We start from the raw sequence: 16,013 nt of genomic DNA, 5'->3' as shown, positions 1-16,013 counted from the left end.
ACCCGAGCCCGGACCTCGAGCGGCTCGGCCCGAGCAAGCGGAGAAAGCGTCCGGTCCCCTCTCAGGGCGGTACACAAACATAGTCCAGAGGGAAAAGATGACGACCACCAGCCCGGGTGGGGGACCAGAGTAAAACCGGCCGCGGTGGCCGGCCACCAGCACCTTGGTTTACCAAAAGACTCGTGTGATTTATTTAATTGTGAGTAACCAAACATCCCCTGGTACGTCCGGGCGTGCAAGCCACTGCCATCGCCATACCCTGCACAGAGACACTGGGTCCTGGGGCAACCATCCATACCCACGGAGGGGTTAACATCCAGCTGCCACTAAATTTTCCCCGGATGTCCCACAACAGCAGCGGTGGTGGCATCACGAACTGAATACAGCCAAGGCCGTACAACTACGTCCCCCCTTTTCATTTGGCATGTCCGCGTGACTCCCGGGTCCGGAGGATCACTTGAGCCACACAGCGGGTCCGGATCTGAGCAGCCCGGCTACTACAGGTGTGGGGGCAGCACCTGAGCATGCTAAGTGTATGAGCATGCTCAGTAGCCTGAACTGGGGACTTAGCCTCAGAAACTTTTAGGCTATTAGGCTGAATAACAAAAAGAAATTTATAAAAAAAATGTTTTTATTATATTATCACAGCTCACTTAGACCTATATGTATCCCAAGATAGTGGACGATGCCAGGCACATCAGGCTGGATCCTGATGTAACAATGAAGATTAGAGTTGAGTGCGGTTCATGGTTCGTGGTTCTCCAGTTCGCGGTTCGAGTGATTTTGGGGGGTGTTCTAGATCGAACTAGAACTCAAGCTTTTTGCTAAAAGTTCGTTAGCTCGAGTTACGTTCGAGAACGGTTCTATCAGCAAAAAGCCAAGCCAATTACTAGCTGGCTTTTCACTGTAATAGTGTAAGTCACTCTGTGACTCACACTATTAAGAAATTTCAGCTTATAGTGTGCGGGGACTGCGCGTTCAGATCACTGCTGCTGGGATAATGGCGAGCCCCACTTTTTTATTTGTTTTCTTCCTTCCCTAAGCGCACGTGTAGTGGGGCGGGCCAGCATGTCAGCCAATCCCAGACACACACACAGCTAAGTGGACATTTTGCCTGAGAAGGCTGTCTATGTCACATGTCCTTGCATTATAAAAACGGACATTTTGTTCCAGCACAGAATTATCTGAATTATAGGTCTGGGTGTCAGTCACCTCTCACGCAGCTCCTGTCGCCGATCCTGCTGTGTACGCTATATACACAGCGTTCTACAGATTAGGGACAGAATTTTATTTCAGCCCTTTTAAGGGCTAATTGCAGCTGGCTCAGAGCCATAGGTGACAGTCAGGTCCATGGAAACAGTTTTTAACAGCTACAGATAACAGCGTCTGTGTAGCTAAGCTCAAGGACTTCCTTGCTGCATTTCACCATTAGGAGGGATAGAAAGTGAGGCTTCCTTTCCTCTACACTGACACACAACCCGGCCACTGTACACTCCTGCCCTTTTTAGAAAAAGCCATTTTAATTGCAGAGTGCTGCCAGTTAGTGCCATCCAAAGAGTGGCTGCTGTCCTCCATTATTGTGGCACTTGTGCCAAGTAAGTCCCACCACCTCTGCATTCTCCCCTCCTGCACATTTTTGCAAAGCCATTTTAATTAAAAAGAGTGCTGCCAGTTAGTGGCATCCAAAAAGTGGCTGTTGGACTCCATTAGTGTCCCACTGGTGCCAAGCAATTTCCAGCACCTCTGCATTGCACCCTCAAGCTCATTTTTACTAAGCCATTATAATAGCAAACACGGAGGAAACTTAGTGGCATCCAAAAAGTGGCTGTTGGACTTCATTAGTTTCCCACTGGTGCCAAGCTATTTCCAGCACCTCTGCATTGCACCTTCAAGCTAATTTTTACTAAGCCATTATAATACCAAACACTGAGGAAACTTAGTGGCCTACAGAAAGTGGCTGTTGGACTTCATTAGTGTCCCACTGGTGCCAAGCAATTTCCAGCAACTCTGCATTGCACCCTCAAGCTCATTTTTACTAAGCCATTATAATAGCAAACACTGAGGAAACTTAGTGGCATCCTAAAAGTGGCTGTTGGACTTCATTACTGTCCCACTGGTGCCAAGCAATTTCCAGCATCTCTGCATTGCACCCTCAAGCAAATTTTTACTAAGCCATTATAATAGCAAACACTGAGGAAACTTAGTGGCATCCAAAAAGTGGCTGTTGGACTTCATTAGTGTCCCACTGGTGCAAGCTATTTCCAGCACCTCTGCATTGCACCTTCAAGCTCATTTTTACTAAGCTATTATAATTGCAAACTGTGCTGCCAGTTTAAGGGCCATAGTTGCATTGTCAGGGATAGTCTGTGTTGTTTCTTCTGCTGTCAATAAAGCTAGACCACCTCTGCAATCTACACCACCTCTCAATTTTTACTACCACATTTTAAGTGGACAATCTTGTCGCAATCAAAATGAGTGGCAAAATGACAGATGCTGGTGGAAAGGGGAACAGGCGTGTTGGAAAAGGAAAAAAAGTTTGTGTCCGTGGGGAAGATGGCAAAGCTCCATTAACATCTGCTGAAGATAGGCCATCTTCCAGCAAAAGTAAGATGTCTACTACTTTCCGTGGACAATCCGATGTGCTCCCTTTTTTACGGACACGAACATCTGGAACAAAGGTAGATGATGCCCAAAAAAAGAACATGCTTGAATGGATCTCAAGTGCTCCAACAAGTGCCCTCTCCTCCACCTCAACTACCGCATCCAAAAAAAACAGTCCTCTGAGTTGTCATCCCAATCACACTTGCTGTCTCCCAGCTCTCAAGTCTCCATCCGTCCTGCACAGTATGGTGGAACAGAGATGGCTGAGTCTGCAGAGCTGTTCAGTCACACTATAACCTGGGAATCAGAGGTCTGCTCCCAAGCTACAGTGAGTACAGATGAAGGAAAGAAAAATTCTTCAGCTCACCTGTTGTAGGGACTGCTGGACCTTGCGGGTGCCTAGGATCCGTCGGTGAGTCCCAACCGGTTAGTGGATGAAGGAAATAGGAAAAATGATCCGACACTGATTCTCCTTTTAAGATAAAATCTCCAAAGTCTTTATTAGAAATATTAAAAACATCGTGAAGGCCGAGTATGAATCTTTACATGGAAACTTTACGCGTTTCGGACTACACCATAAAAACAACTAGAGTCCTTAATCATAATGATTTAATGACTTATGATTAAGGACTCTAGTTGTTTTTATGGTAAAAATTCTGTACAACGACTTAATGATAGAAAATGTATATTTTATTGATAGAAAATAGCTAAAAAGCAGACAAACGATGTTGGATTAAAATTAGCAGAGACAAATACTGGTGATTACCAATAGATGGCGCCCTCACCCCACAGTAGGTATATGGTAGCACATGTTAGAGTTTAACACACAGCACATAAAGGGCTAAAAAGCCAATATTGCATACAAACTAAAGCGTGCTGCTGCTTGTTAGGTGCCTGCTACTGATACATCAATTACATAGTGTCAAAAAGGTTCTTGTAGCAGCGCACTATAATACCTTGCAACCAACATACCTAAATGGTGGATGAGAGCCCAATTCCCCGACCCATAGGTTTCGGTGTAACTCCTTCTTCCGGAAGTTATCTATTGGTAATCACCAGTATTTGTCTCTGCTAATTTTAATCCAACATCGTTTGTCTGCTTTTTAGCTATTTTCTATCAATAAAATATACATTTTCTATCATTAAGTCGTTGTACAGAATTTTTACCATAAAAACAACTAGAGTCCTTAATCATAAGTCATTAAATCATTATGATTAAGGACTCTAGTTGTTTTTATGGTGTAGTCCGAAACGCGTAAAGTTTCCATGGAAAGATTAATTTCCTATTTCCTTCATCCAGTGAGTACAGACCAGGAAATGGTCTGCAGTGATGCCCAGAACCTTTGTGACTCGGATTCAGGCCGTGATGACCAAGTTTCTGAGCATAATGTTGACCATTATTCCCAAACTGTAACACCTGTTGGTAGAGACAATGAGGAACATACTGATGACGATGAGACGCAAATACCAGATTGGGATGACAACTTAAATATTCGGTCAGGGCATGAAGAAGCTAGGTCTGAGGGTGAGGGGAGTGCAAAAACAACGCTTGATGAGGAAGGTCTAGATCCCACCTACTGTCAACCCACAGTCAGGCACTGAAGGAGGTCAACAGAGGCGGTGGAAGAGGATGCAACTGACGACGAAGTTACCTTGTGCCTTCCTGGACAGAGTCAGAGTACTGGTAGCACGTCTACAACTGCATCCTCAGCCACCACTCTGCCTCTGAGCACTAGTCGGGGTGGCTCAGCAGGTCGCATGCCCTCTAAGTCTTGCCTAGCCTGGTCCTTTTTTGACCTTGCAAAGGATCGCCCGAATCATGTGATCTGTAAAATTTGTCGGGAATCTGTTAGTAGAGGCAAAAACCTCAGCAGTTTGACAACTTCTTCCATGAATCGTCACATGAATAAATATCATATGTCCCAGTGGGAAGCTCACCATGCTGCAATGCGGCCTAGCGGAGCGGACCATCCACCGCCTGCCCCTTCCAGTGTCTCCGCGCGCTCTTCATCTTCTAGAACTGTGGGGACAGCTGTCACACTGGTTTTTCACGCACAACTTCCACCACTGTAACCGAAACAGGCAGTTTGCTTGGTAGGTCATCAGTTGGTTTGGAAGGGGAAACAAGTGTCTTGCCGTCCCCACAACTTGTGTGACAATCCTCTGTCTGTCCAAGTTCCTCCACTTCTTCTGCCTCCTCCACCTCGTCTGGGTCCTCCACCTCCGCCCCAAGCCTGCCTGGTCAGGCCACCAGCGTTGCAACTGCGCAGAATGAAACACGCACCCCTCATTACTACGCTGGCAGCAGAGCGCAACGGCATCAGGCAGTCTTTAGCTTGAAATGTCTTGGAAATAAGAGTCACACAGCGGCTGAGTTGTGGGCAGCTCTGGAGACTGAGTTTTGTAAATGGTTGTCTCCACTCAACCTGCAGCCTGGTAAGGCCGTGTCCGACAATGCTGCAAACCTGGGTGCGGCCCTTCGCCTGGGCAAGGTGACACACGTGCCTTGTATGGATCACTTGTTGAACCTTGTTGTCCAGCAAGTATTAACACACTATCCCGGCCTAGATGGCCTTCTGCACAGGGCAGGAAAACTGTCTGCTCACATCCGTCGTTCAACCGCCGCAGCTGAGCGACTTGCATCACTCCAGAAGTCTTTCGGCCTGTCGGTTCATCGCCTGAAATGCGGTGTGCCGACACTCTGGAATTCGACTCTCCACATGTTACAGCGACTGTGGCAGCACCGCCGAGCCCTGGTGCAATACGTCATGACGTATAGCCTGGGCCAACGAGATGTAGAGGTGGGGCAAATCACCCTGATGGAGTGGTCTCAGATCAAGGACCTATGCACCCTTCTGCACAGTTTCGACATGGCGACGAATATGTTTATCGCTGACAATGCCATTATCAGCATGACAATTCCAGGAATTTACATGCTGGAGCACACGCTAAACACTATTCGGAGTCAGGGGGTGGGACAACAGGAAGGGGAGGAACTAAAGGAGGATTCATATGTGCAAGGGACAACAACATCACCAAGGTCCAGACGTTCATCATCACCAAGGCGGCAGGCATGGGACCAGGGGGGACAGGGATCAACAAGGGAGCATGGTAGCAGGCGAAATGTTGAGGAAGGTGCAGGAAAACATGAAGAAATGGAGGACGAACTGTCCATAGACATGGAAGACTCAGCAGATGAGGGAGACCTTGGTCAAATTTCAGTTGAAAGAGGTTGGGGGGAGATGTCAGAGGATGAAAGAACGGTTAGCCCCTCTATGCCACAAACACAGCGTGGACTTGGTCCACATGACTGCGCAAGAAACATGAGCGCCTTCTTGCTGCACTACCTCCAACATGACCCTCTTATTGTCAAAATTAGAAGTGATGATGACTACTGGCTTACCACACTATTAGATCCCTGGTACAAGTCCAAATTTTGTGCCATAATTCCAGCCATAGCAAGGGACGCACGTATGCAGGAGTATCAGCAAAAGCTGCTACTCGATCTTAACTCGGCTTTTCCACCAAACACCCGTGGTGCACAGAGTGAATCTCTCAGTTGTAACTTGACAAACATGGGACGGTCTCGTCATCTTCAACAGTCTACCCGTACCAGCAGCACCGTATCTGGTGCTGGTAACAGCAATTTTATTGAATCTTTTCATAATTTTTTTACACCATCCTTTGCAAGGGCACCAGAGACAACAAGTCTGACACATAGTCAACAGCTGGAGAGGATGATACAGGAGTATCTCCAAATGAACATCGATGCCATGACTTTGCAAATGGAGCCTTGCTCATTTTTGGTTTCAAATCTTGAAAAATGGCCAGAGCTCTCCACTTACGCCTTGGAGATCTTGTCGTGTCCAGCTGCCAGCGTTGTCTCTGAACGTGTCTTCAGTGCTGCTGGGTGTGTGCTGACAGATAAGCGCACGCGTCTGTCCAGTGACAATGTGGACAGACTAACGATCATCAAAATGAACAAGTCATGGATCCACAAGGAATTTACTACCCCTGTGTCATCCTGGGGAGAGTAAATGCTTGTGTATTTGGAATGTGCTTGATGCAAATCTACCTGTGAAGTGTACAACTGGGGCACAAGTGCTGCCACTGAAAGGGTGTCTGTGTGGCCCAATTTTTGGAAAAAACGGATACTCCGCTTGGACTAACCCTTGCTTGCAGTGTTTCTTAAAATGATCCAAAATGAACAGATCGGGGATCAGCAAAGACTTTGCTACCTACCCCGGTGTCATCCTGGGGACGGTTAAGGATGGCATATTTTTGAATGTCCTTGATGCAAATCTACCTGTGAAGTGTACAACTGGGGCACAAGTGCTGCCACTGAAGAGTTGTCTGTGTGGCCCAATTTTTGGAAAAAAGGGAGACTCCGCTTTGAGTCACCTTGCGGTATTTTACATCATTTTAGAAGGGCATGCCATGCCTATATCTGTGTCTCCTCCTCTTTTTCCTTGTCCAGCTCTTCTGGTTTCGCATGAGTATATGTCCTTGTCACTTTCCCATGTGTTTGTGTTGTGTTGTGAGTTGTTTGTCACCTTTTGGACACCTTTTGAGGGTATTTTCTAGGTGTTTTTATGTGTTTGTGATTGCCTCCCATTGTTTCCTATGGGTTTGAGTGGTTCGCCGAACCAAACTCAAACTAGACCTCCGTTCGACGAACCAAGCTCGAGCCGAGCTGCGACCGGTTCGCTCATCCTAATGAAGATCAAAAGAAGTTGAAAAAGCCAGCAACCGTCATGGAAAAACTCTGAAGCTTTATTGTGAAAAATCCATTATAAAACATTACAGTCGATAAAAGTTCAGTATGTAGACAAGGGTCTATGTGTTTCATGCCTGACATAAAGCTGGCCCTTAATCATTGATTAATATATAGGCATTATATATATTAGTATATCGGCAGTAGAGATGAGCGGTGTTCGAATCGAACTGTTCGACAATCTCAAATTCGACCTGTTTTAAGGCGATGTTCGAATTGTTCGATGAACGCAAACATTTACCTTCAAGTTCGACAGTTTGAGGTTATGTTCGATAACGGTTCGATCACCAAAAGCGTAACTGGCTTTTCACAGTAATACTATCATTCAATGTTAATACAGTGGAACCTTGGTTAATGGGAACAATCCGTTCTGGGAGTGTGCTTGTTAACCAAGTTACTAGTTTAGCAAAGCAAGATTTCCCATAGGAAATCATTGCAATGCAGGCAATTCGTTCCACAACTTAATAAATGTCCCATCCTGGTCCCCTATTGTGCCATTCCACACATGCACAAACACACACAAATACACACAAACACACACAAACATACTCGCACACACACATATTATGCTCACCTTACGTTCTGTTCCATCACCGGCCTCCTGGGACTTGCAGTTCGCCGGTGCAAGATGTGTATCGTGTAACCATCGTGACGGATGCCGGAACATCCGCTGTCAGAGTGCTGACGTGAAAGGCAGGAGCCATTTGCCTCTTGTCGTCCAGCTGACTGCTTCCTCCTCCACATCTAAGTGTGGAAAGGTGGCTAGTACGAATGCGTGTGCCGATTAGAGATGGGCCACCACCCTAATGTTTGAGTTTGATTCGGTTCATCGAACCCGCGCAACCGATGCCGGAACTTCCACTGCGAGAGCGCTGACGTCAAAGGCAGGAGCTGCTTGCCTCTGATTGGCCAGCGCGATGCCTTTGAGTAGCACCTGACAGAGGAAGTTCCTCCCTCATCATGATGGTTACCCGATACACGTAGTTTGCCTCTACAGGATGTGTATCGGGTAACCATCGCGACGAGGGAGGAACTTTCTCTGTCGGACGCTACTCAAAGGCAGCACGCTGGCCAATCAGATGTAAGCAGCTCCTGCCTTTGACATCAGCGCTCTGTCAGCGGAAGTTCCGGAATCGGTCGCAATGGTTACCCGATACACATCTTGTACCGGCGAACTGCAAGTCCCAGGAGGCCAGCGATGGAATGGAAGGTAAGGTGAGCATAATATGTGTGTGTGCGTTCGTTTTTGTGCATGTTTGTATGTGTTTGTGTTTGCCTGCCATTGTTTTCAATGATGTTCGAAGGTGTTCGAAAGTGTTCGAAGAACGTTTGTCGAACGTTCGACGAACACACCAGCCGTTCAATAAAACGAACCGAACTCAAACACTAGGGTGGTGGCTCATCTCTAATCGGTACACGCATGCATACTAGCAGCCTCTCTACACAGGAGGAAGCAGTCATCTGGACGACCTGAGGCACGGCCAAAAACGGCGGCCGGTGCCTGGGTGTAACAGGAACCGCATCAGGCTGCTTGCGGCTATGGCGGCGCCGATTAGTAACACCGTACAGTATATAACAGTCCCCACATTACCTCCATACTGTATAAAGGCCCCCCATTAGCTCCCACACTGTATAAAGGCGCCTCACGCTGTATAAATGCCCCCATCCCCAGTGGCATAACTAGAGTCCGATGGACCCCAATGGAACATTTGGATCTGCCCCCCCAATACCCATACCCACTCCCCTTCATGTTTATGTCATGTGCAGGTCCTTGCAGCTTTCTAAATCCTATAAAGACTTGTGTTACTCCCCCTTTATTATCTAGAAATGTCCCCCATCCAGGTGTATATAGCATGTCCCCAGCCTGGTGTATATGGCCCGCCAGTCTGATGTATATGGACCCCCAGCCTGGTGTATATGGGCCATCAAAATAGGCCCCATGCTGGTATATATAGACCCCCAGCTTGGGCTCCATGCTGGTATATATGGGACCTCACCCTGGGCCCCATGCTGGTAGATATGGGCCCACTGCCTGTGCTCCATCCTGGTGAATAAGGGCTCTCAGCCTGGGCCCCATACTAGTATATATGGGCCCTCATGCTGGTATATATGAGCCCCTAGCCTGGGTCCCATCCTGGCGTATATGGGCCTGCAGCCTGATGTATATGGGCCTCCAGTCTGGTCCCTGTGCTGATATATATGGGCCTCCAGCTGGTATACATGGGCTCCTAACCTGGACCCCATGCTGGTATATATGGGTCTCCAGCCTTAGTATATACTGTATGTCCACTGTTCTGCAGTATAAAAAGAAAAATCATATACTCACCTGCTCCAGCAGGTCTTGAGTACAGATGATCCACTCCCCCCTAGAGTTCGAGTTCGGTTCGGTTCGTCGAACGGGGCACCGTTCGACGAGCCGTTCGAAGAGCCGTTCAACAAACCTCTCGAACCCCATTGAAAACAATGGGAGTCAATCACAAACACTTAAAAACACCTGGAAAACACCCTCAAAGTTGTCCAAATGGTGCCAAACAACTCCCAAGACAACACAAACACATGGGAAAGTGACAAGGACAAATACCCATGCGAAAACTAAACAGCTGGACGAGGAAAAAGAGGAGAAGACATAGATATAGGCATGGCATGCCCTTCTAAAATCATGTAAAACACAGCAAGGGGACTGCAAGCAGAGTCTCCCTTTTTTCCAAAAATTGGGCTCCACAGACACCACTTCAGTGGCAGCACTTGTGCTCCAGTTGTACACTTCACAGGTACATTTGCATCAAGCACATTCAAAAATACGCCAGCCTTAACTGTCCCCAGGATGACACCGGGGTAGGTAGCAAAAGTCTTTGCTGAACCATGACTTATTCATCTTGGCTCATTTTTAAAAACACAGCAAGGGTTACTCCAAGTGTAGTCTCCCTTTTTTCCAAAAATTAGGCCCCACAGACACAACCTTCAGTGGCAGCACTTGTGCCCTATTTGCAAACAGGATGTTTTGATTTGCATCAAGCACATTCAAAAATACGCCAGCCTTAACTGTCCCCAGGATGACACTGGGATAGGTAGCAAAGTATTTGCTGAACCACGACTTGTTCATCTTTGCTCATTTTTAAAAACACAGCAAGGGTTACTCCAAGCGGAGTCTACCTTTTTTCCAAAAATTGGGCCCCACAGACACCACTTTAGTGGCAGCACTTGTGCCCTATTTGCAAACAGGATGTTTTAATTTGCATCAAGCACATTCCAAAATACGCCAGCCTTAACTGTCCCCAGGATGACACCGGGGAAGGTCTAGCAAAGTCTTTGCTGATCCCAGATCTGTTCATTTTGGCTCATTTTTAAAAACACAGCAAGGGTTACTCCAAGCGGAGTCTCCTTTTTTTCCAAAAATTGGGCCCCACAGACACCACTTCAGTGGCAGCACTTGTGCCCCAGTTGCAAACTTGACAGGTACATTTGCAGTACACTTCACAGGTAGATTTGCATCAAGCACATTCCAAATCCACAAGTCTTTACTCTCCCCAGGATGACACAGGGGTAGTAAAGTCCCTGCAAATCCATGACTTGTTCATTTTGATGAACGTTAGTCTGTCCACATTGTCACTGGACAGACGCGTGCGCTTATCTGTCAGCACACACCCAGCAGCACTGAAGACACGTTCAGAGACAACGCTGACAGCTGGATACGACAATATCTCCAAGGCGTAAGTGGCGAGCTCTGGCCATTTTTCAAGATTTGAAGCCAAAAATGAGCAAGGCTCCAGTTGCAAAGTCATGGCATCGATGTTCATTTGGAGATACTCCTGTATCATCCTCTGCAGCCGTTGACTATCTGTCAGACTTCTTGTCTCTGTTGGCCTTGCAAAGTATGGTCTAAAAAAATTATGAAACGATTCAATAAATTTGCTGTTACCAGCACCAGACACGGTGCTACTGGTACGGGTAGACTGTTGATGACGAGACCATCCCATGTTTGTCAAGTTACAACTGGGAGATTCACTCCGTGCACCACTGGGGTTTGGTGGAAAAGCCGAGCTAAGATTGAGTAACAGTTTCTGCTGATACTCCTGCATACGCGCGTCCCTTTCTATGGCTGGAGTTATTTCACAAAATTTGGACTTGTACCGGGGATCTAATAGTGTGGCAACCCAGTAGTCATCATCACTTCTAATTTTGACAATCCGAGGGTCATGTTGTAGGTAGTGCAGCAAGAAGGCGCTCATGTGTTTTGCGCATGCATGCGGACCAAGTCCTTGCTGTGTTTGTGGCATAGAGGTGCTAACTGTTCTTTCTTCCTCTGACATCTCCCCCCAATCTCTTTCAACTGAAATGTGACCAAGGTCTCCCTCATCTGCTGAGTCTTCCATGTCCATGGACAGTTCGTCCTCCATTTCTTCATGTTCTCCTGCACCTTCCTCAACATTTTGCCTGATACCATGCACCCTTGTTAATCCCTCTTCCCCATCGTCCCATGCCTGCCGCCTTGGTGATGATGAACATCTGGACCTTGGTGATGTTGTTATTCCTTGCGCATATGAATCCTCATGTACTTCCTCCCCTTCCTGTTGAACCAACCCCTGCCTCCAAATAGTGTTTAGCGTGTGCTCCAGCATGAAAATGACTGGAATTGTCATGCTGATAATGGCATTGTCAGCGCTAAACATATTTGTCGCCATGTCGAAACTGTGCAGAAGGGTGCATAGGTCCTTGATCTGAGACCACTCCATGAGGGTGATCTGCCCCACCTCTACATCTTGTTGGCCCTGGCTATATGTCATGACGTATTGCCCCAGGGGTCGACGGTGCTGCCACAGTCGCTGTAACATGTGGACAGTCGAATTCCAGCATGTCAGCACAACGCATTTCAGGCGATGAACCGGCAGGCCGAAAGACTTCTGGAGCCATGCAAGTCGCTCAGCTGCGGCGGTTGAACGACGGAAGTGAGCAGACAGTTTTCGTGCCCTGTGCAGAAGGCCATCTAGGCCGGGATAGTGTTTTGAAAATTGATGTGCAACAAGGTTCAACACGTGAGCCATACAAAGCACGTATGTCACCTTGCCCAGGCGAAGGGCCGCACCCAGGTTTGCAGCATTGTCGCACACGGCCTTACCTGGCTGCAGGTTGAGTGGAGACAACTATTTATGAAACTCGGACAGCAGAGCTGCCCACAACGCAGCCGCTGTATGACTTATTTCCAAGACATTTCAAGCTAAAGACTGCCTGATGCCATTGCACTCTGCTGCCAGCATAGTAAGGAGGTGTGCATGATTCCTTGTGTGGCGTTACAACGCTGTTGGCCTGACCAGGCAGGCTTGGGGCGGAGGTGGAGGACCCTGACGAGGTTGAGGAGGCAGAAGCAGTGGAGGAACTTATACATACAGAGGATTGACGCACAAGTCGTTGGGATGGCAAGACTTGTTCAGCAGACCCTTCTCCATCTATCACCATAGTTACCCAGTGCCCAGTCAGCGACATGTAACGCCCCTGTCCATACTTACTGGTCCAAGTATCGGTGGTGAAATGCACCAAAGTCACACACAGAGTTTCTCAAAGAAGTGGTGATGTTGTGTGTGACATGCTGGTGTAGCGCAGGCACACCTTTCTTAGAGAAGTAGTGGTGACTGGGCATCTGGTACTGGGGCACAGCGACGAACATATATTCTCTAAAATCCTGTGTGTCCACCAGGTGGAAAGGCAGCATTTCGGTAGCCAAGAGCTTACAGAGGGATAAAGTCAACCTCTTAGCTAGGTCAGAGGAAATGGCCTTTTATTTGTCCACATCTGAGGGACAGAGATCTGGCTGCTGTGTGTAGACGGTGGTGAGTAGTGTGTCCCCTGAAAAATGCAGATTTGTGAGGAAAGTGCAGGCGTAGACATCCAACTTTGGTGCTATTGATGTATGAGAGAGCTGTAAACATGCACTTGTTTCCCCTTCCAAACCAACTGATGACCTACCAAGCAAACTGCCTGTTGTGGTTACAGTGGTGGAAGTTGTGCGTGGAAAACCAGGTGTGACAGCTGTCCCCACAGTCCTAGAAGATGAAGAGCTTGCGGATGCACTGGAAGGGCTGACCCCCAACTTGCTATGCACCCCAATTTGGGATGTATTCCACCTGTCTAGATTTTGGCGGTTGGTGACTGTTCACATTCAGTCATCAGGCCCTGTCCACAGGCTATTTACTTCATGCAGCATTTGCTTGGACCTGTCCCGCCCACAGCCATGACTCAGTCATGGGTACAGGATTGAAATAGACCAGGTGACTGCTGCTAAGAGCAGTTCTACTATTCATATGTGAGGCCGTATGGCACATTTTATAAAAATATTTTAGTGTGGGACTGCCCCAAATGAGATTTGCCGTGACGTGGCGGAGTAGCTCAAGAAATTGCAATTTTTTGCCAAAAATCTCAAAATTTTTATAAGTACAGTTTGGAATTTTTAGTGCTGAAGTGCACATTTAGTGCTGGCTTTTTGTTTTTTCTTCATTGATGTCTGAGAGTTGTACACCCGCACTTGTTTCCCCTTCCAAACCAACTGACGACCTACCAAGCAAACTGCCTGTTGCAGTTACAGTGGTGGAAGGTTTGTGTGGAAAACAAGATTTGACAGGTGTCCCCACAGTCATAGAAGATGAAGAGGACGCGGCTGCACTGGAAGGGGCAGGCGGTGGTTTGGCTGCTACGCTAGGCCACATTGCAGCACAGTGAGCTTCCCACTGGGAATTATGCTTGGCATTCATGTGACGATTCATGGAAGAAGTTGTCAAACTGGTGAGCTTTTTGCCTTTACTTATAGATTCCTGACATATTTTACAGATCACATGATTTGGGAGATCCTTTGCAAGGTCAAAAATTGACCAGGCTAGGCAAGGCTTAGAGGACATGCGACCTGCAGAGCCACCCCGACTTGTGCTCAGAGGCAGAGTGGTGGCTGAGGATTCAGTTGTAGACGTGCTGCCAGTACTCCGACTCTGTCCAGGAAGGCACAAGGTAACTTCGTCGTCAGTTGAATCCTCTTCCACCGCCTCTGTTGACCTTCTCAAGTGCCTGACTGTGGGTTGACAGTAAGTGGGATCTAGAACTTCATCATCAAGCGTTGTGTTTGCACTTCCCTCACTCTCAGACCTAGCCTCTTCCTGCCCTGACCGAATATTTAAGTTGTCATCCCAATCTGGTATCTGCGTCTCATCATCATCAGTATGTTCCTCATTATCTCCACCAACAGGTGTTACAGTTTGTGAATGAGGGTCTACATTATGCTCAGAAACTTGGTCATCAGGGCCTGAATCTGAGTCACAAAGGTTCTGGGCATCACTGCAGACCATTTCCTGGTCTGTACTCACTGTAGCTTGGGAGCAGACCTCTGATTCCCAGGCTATAATGTGACTGAACAGCTATGCAGACTCAACCATCTCTGTTACACCATACTGTGCAAGGCGGGTGGAGACTTGATAGCTGGGAGAAAGCAAGTGTGGTTGGGATCACAACTCAGAGGACTGGTTTTTTTTTATATGGCAGTTGAGGTGGAGGAGAGGGCACTTGTTGGAGCACTTGAGAGCCATTTAAGCATGTTCTTTTTTTGTGCATCATTTACCTTTCTTACAGTTGTTCGGGTCCATAAAAAAGGGAGCACATCGGATTGTCCACGGAAAGTAGTAGACATCTTACTTTTACTGGAAGATGGCTTATCTTCAGCAGATGTTAATGTAGCTTTGCCGCCTTCCCCACGGACACAAACTTATTTTCCTTTTCCCACACGCCTGTTCCCCTTTCCACCAGCATCTGTCCTTTTGCCACTCATTTTGTTAGCAACAAGATTAGCCACTTAAAATGTGGTAGCAAAAATTGAGAGTTGGTGTAGATTGCAGAGGTGGTCTGGCTTTGATATTAATAGTTCGAACAAAATACACATCTCAATAGTTTTAGACTATGTCTCAACAAGACCACTCCATAGAAGCATAAGAACCAGAAAGACCAGGAGTTTTTATAGGCAAAAATAAACAAACAATCTTTATTAATACAAAATGTACACATATAGAAAAATATACGAAGATTAAAATAGTGCTATAAGGGGAAAAGACACCCAGAGACACGTGGGACAGAAAAAGCACTCTCATGTAGGTATCAGAAGATATGGGTATATAGGTCAGGCCTCAGTAGATTATAAAGTGCAGTCATATAATAGGCGAAAAATTCAATTGCTTACCCATTATGGAGAGAGCGTCGCAAGTGCGTCGCTAGTGTGTCCCACAGGTCACAGAACCCTACCAACGCGCGTTTCGCGTCATATATCTCAGCTTCCTCAGGGCGGGTTTGACTAATGATCCCAAGAAACAAATCTTATATAGGACCCGGAGCGATATCATTGGATGAAATATAATTGCGATGCATGCGCATCGCACATAAGATGATCACTTCCGACCAGCGATGCACAAAGAGGAGGCGCCGGAAATCTATGTAGCTAAGAACGCAAGTGCGTTGCCAACATCATTGCGCATGCGCCGGGCGGATCAAAAGAGACCTTTGGATAGAACACAATAACGGCGCGTGCACAACGCATGCGAGATGACCACTTCCGCTCCGTCCGGCAGTGCACAGATGAAGGAGGCACCGGAAATCCTGGTAGCCAAGGACG

The sequence above is a fragment of the Anomaloglossus baeobatrachus genome, chromosome 10, assembly GCF_048569485.1.
Source record: "Anomaloglossus baeobatrachus isolate aAnoBae1 chromosome 10, aAnoBae1.hap1, whole genome shotgun sequence".
NCBI classification, from domain to species: Eukaryota; Metazoa; Chordata; class Amphibia; order Anura; family Aromobatidae; genus Anomaloglossus; species Anomaloglossus baeobatrachus.
The sequence above is the reverse complement of the archived record's forward strand: the minus strand, read 5'-3'. Positions refer to the sequence as shown.